Source organism: Sinohyriopsis cumingii, chromosome 2 (assembly GCF_028554795.1).
Source record: "Sinohyriopsis cumingii isolate HCF-2022 chromosome 2, ASM2855479v2, whole genome shotgun sequence".
Classification (NCBI taxonomy): Eukaryota; Metazoa; Mollusca; class Bivalvia; order Unionida; family Unionidae; genus Sinohyriopsis; species Sinohyriopsis cumingii.
The window spans coordinates 119217985-119222769 of NC_142962.1; positions in this window are offsets into that span (position 1 = coordinate 119217985).

The window sequence follows — 4785 nt, forward strand, 5'->3', positions numbered from 1 at the left end:
CACCAAATTAGCCTATATCATAGTAAAGATCGTTGTGCTTAAAATTTGTCTGCTCTCTGCAACTGATTCATAAAATATTTTATTTTAGCGACATAAAAAACAAACAAAGCACTATCATCTATAAGATACATTTTGAACAGACTGCACAAACAGAGGCGTATAACCGTGAGTGCCGGCTACATTATCTGAGACAACACTAAACTAATAAATTTTCATTTTAAGTAAATTTCTTATATTGTCTAGTCTGTGATCTAGTGTCTTCCCGGGGTAGGGGCAAAATTCTCATAAATCTACTTTTTTGTTGGGAGCGGGTCGTCCCAGAAATATGTTTTGCCGGGGGGGGGGGGGAGGGAGGGGCAGAATTTCTTGCTATGCTTGCGAGTCCAGACCCAAAAAATTGCTAGTTCATTTCTGATCAAGGTTATAACACGTTTATGTAGGAATTGAGATAAACAAGATATCTGAGTTGTTGCATTAGATATGTGATATTTTCTCAAAATAATTGGAATAGTCTGTATTGCCCGCAAGATAAAGTGCGGGTGATACTTCTGAGAACTTCCTAGACGGGCCGAATCACATCTGTCCTATTTGGTCTCGTACGCAAAAAGCAAGAGTCTGAATTCAATTAATATTTTGAAACTCTTATATTGTTATATCTTGACTGCAAGTAAAATTTATTACTAGATCTAAAAAAAAAAAAAAGAACAGAGTTGCATTAAATTCATGTACATTCCTTGCGCATGTATTTTATTCAAGCTATAAATTGTATCTATTGGCGTACAAATTTGTAAAAAAGCTATGTGGTAGGACGGTCTGGAATTCCTCATATAGCTGCATAGTCAAACGGCCCGAAATATTTCCTTGTAGCTGTGAAAACAGACGGCCCAGAATACCTCATATAGCTGTGACGTATGACGGCCCGGAAACCTCAGATAAATGTGTAGGTTCACTGCTCAGAATCCCCATATAGATATGCAGTCTGATGGCCCGGAATACTCCATATAACTGTAGTATGATGTCCCGGAATACCTCTAATAATTGTGTAGTCTGATGGCCCGGAATACTGTGTAGTCTGACCGCCCGGATGACTTTATATATATGTGTATGTATGACCGACAGTTTCGCAAATACAATACATATGCTGGTATTCATTCAAACTTGGGTTGCTTGTAGTAAGTGGGTTTATCGACTGAGCTAAACAGCAATGATCAAGATAAGACTCGAAACAACAATCTTCTCATTAATAGTCCAAATTATCTTACTAAAGACCATGTTGCTTCCATGTGCGTATGTTCCAGTGGCTTAGTGGTTAAAGCGTCCGCCTCGGATGCGGGTGCGGGAGATCGTGGGTTCGACCCTCCGCCGAGTCATACCAAAGACTTACAAAAATGGTACTAACAGCTGCTTCGCTTGGAGCTCAGCATTAATTGGTTAGTGTTAGGACTGGTCGGTCTAGTGTCAGGATAATGTGACTGGGTGGGACATCATGCTACATATCTGCAGCATGATGCCCCAGTGCTAGACGTCAGAACTGTATAAGCTGTTACACTGCAGACATCGTAGTGATATGACTGAAAAATCATCAAAGCTACGTTAAAAAATCCAAACAATCCAGGTGCGTATGCATAGATCACATTGAAACCCTTGGTAGAGAAAGGTCAGACTATTTGTTTACATCTTCTTTTAAACAGTAGATGGTCTACAAAATATTTATGTGCCTGAAAAATGGTTTGATCATAATTCCCCAATCCCTATTGCAAACAGCCATATAGCAAACTGTACATAGTCTGTGTAAATGCAAATATATACTAGAAAATGTAAAAAATGCTCTTATAGCACCTAGTTACGTCATCATACCATGGTGGGCACTAATGATAAACAGGAGCTGATCCCAAAATATTTGTAGGGTGGGGTGGGGTAAAAAAGAGACGAGGGCCTGTGGGAAGGGATTCCAACCCCACCCCCGTTAACGAAGAGTGCGAAACCCCATGAAGCATCTGCATTTAAGCGTTTTAGGGCATAATTGTAAGGATATAACTGTAATCAAAGTTACTATCGGAATCGTTCCAATTGTTTTCGCGCTCATTTTAATGGGGGTGGAGGTGGGGTGGGAAGGGTAATGCTTTACTCGACCCCCTCACGATTTGCCATTGTTAAGGATAAGCAGCTCAAGTTTAACCTGTTTAAGGAAAGAGTTCAAAAGTCTATCTGAAGATGTTTAACTTTGTCAGTTTGTTTTTTGTAGAAACTAAGAAAAAGTAGCTCGTTTGTTTTAGTGGGAATTTGTTAATTATACTGACCTTTCAAGCAATTCCCATGACGCAATCTAGACACTAATAACAGTTACAGTGCATTGCAATGTATACGTTTTGTGGTGTTCTTTTGAAATCATATATCCACCCTCCAAAACTATTAAAAAAAATATGAAAGAATCGATTTCGTTGTGCGATTTATAATTGAACGAGCAGAGAAAATGTTGCAGATGGACAGACAGCCTCAGTGGCTCTGTGGTTATATATACTCCGACTCGCGACCATGAAGGTGTGTGTTTGGACACTGCCGTTGGAGCATACCAAATACGATGTGTTTACGTTCTGCGACACCGAAAAATACTACTAAAAACACATAGCAAACTGAATTTGTTAATATAATCTGTAAGACAGCAACAACAAAATTGCAGTGGTTTACTTTTAGCTACTGTCGGACACAGAATATATACCGTACAAGACCACCGTTGTTGCTTTTACGCAACATAGAATGGTCACGCTCAGACCAATTATGTAGTCTTAAATTATGTCAGATCAAATGCATTCGATGACATTATGCTACTTTAGAAGTTGAAAAGATGAATAGTCTTAATCTAAGGACATACGATATATATATATATATATATATATATATATATATATATATATATATATATATATATATATATATATATATATGTCGCTTCAGAAAGTATCTGCACTAATGGCCTGGTGGTTTGAGCGTACGTCTCGGATACGGCTGGTCGCGGGTTTGAATCCGAGCCGAGTCATACCAAAGACAAAAAAATGGTGCTAGCAGCAGCCTCGCTTGGCCCTCAGCATTAAGATGTCAATTCTAGTACTGGTCGTCCTAGTGTCAGGATAAGGTGAGTGGGATGGACATGATGCTATATATTTGCCCCGAAACTAGACATAACTATAAACTGTCACACGGTGCTAATCCCAAGGAGGACGATATGGATGGTTGCTTACTCTCTATTAAAGCGGGCATATTCTAAATTGATTCTAGGAATAAGGAGTGCGCACAATCTCATAGCGTCATCTGAAGACGTTGTGATAGAAAAGAAAGTTTCATTCATTGTCGACCATAAATATAATATGTAACGCTCCAGGCAACATGTCAAGCTTTAGTGCCGAATATCTCGCTTTGGTTAAAACATTATCTCCAAATTCGGTCAGGCTGTTTATCGGCCAGACTCATGTCATCGTTATTACTATATGTTTGTTGTCGAGATAATCATTTTTTACAATACGTACAAGCGACGTAGACATAGGTAAGAGTTGATATACTAATAATGTTGTCTTTCATTTAGACTCATGACAGTACTCTCATAAGCCGTTCTGGCATCGCGGATCTTTTGGTACGTTAAATAAAAGGGAATCCGAGTCAGCTCATTTGGTAGAGCACCATACTAGTAATCCAAGAATCACTGGTTTAATACCCGCATGTGCTCAGTGTGCCCATGGGAAAAGCATTTGGCCCCATTTCCCCTGCATCACGTAATCATGAATATGTTTAAAGTGTCGTTAAAACAAATAAAATCTAATTTTGTAAAATCATTTTATTAGAATAATAAACAAATAGTAGTCGCCAAGAGTCGTTTAATAATGATGGACACACATGACATAGACAAAATAAATGTTTTAAATGTTTTATACTGTAATTGTGGTAGCTTCTTCGATTTGCGTGCGGCAGCTTTAAGCTAAATGTAATCAAACGGAACCGTAAATTCTCACTCTCTGTCTGTCTGTCTCTCTGTCTGTCTGTCTGTCTCTCTCTCTCTCTCTCTCTTAGCTACATAAGCCTGTATATATATGCATACATACGTATACATACATACATACATACATACATCCATACATACATACATACATACATCATGATGATGTTCGTCCATCGGTGACGATGATGACCATTTAATTTCATCGATTCACTGGGGCTGGTCAGGAGAGGGCTGATCAGTCGGATCTGGGCCCGGAAGAGTCTGTTGCAGTTGGGACATGGATGTACATGTTACTGTATGGGAGTTGCGGAACTGCTGTTCCTGGATTTGCGCAGATCACGTTTCTCAGCTGCGTCCACCAGTCTTTTCTGCTCAAAGGCTGCCCGCACCAGCATTGACTTGACTGCGCTAAGCAGATCAATTAGCAGTGACACTCTCCCAGCTGTAAGGATCAAATGCATAGGTTCTTCAGCGAGGCCTTGAGGGTGTACTTGTATCTCTTTTTTGACCACCGTGAGATCTCTTGCCTTGGCGTAGCTCTCCATAGAAGACCTTCTTAGGTAGGCGTTCTACTGGCATGCAGACAACATCGGAGTTGTGCCTTGCACAGCAAGGAGAGGATGCTTGTCATGACGGCCTTAGTGAGCGCCTATGTGTTCGGTACCTTTTCCTGCCATCTGATTTTCAGTAGTTTTCTCAGGGAGCTCATATGGGAGTGGTTCAGTTTTTTAACATTACGGCTATTCACAGTCCATGTCTAGCAAGCATAGAGGAGGGTGGGGGAACAACCACAG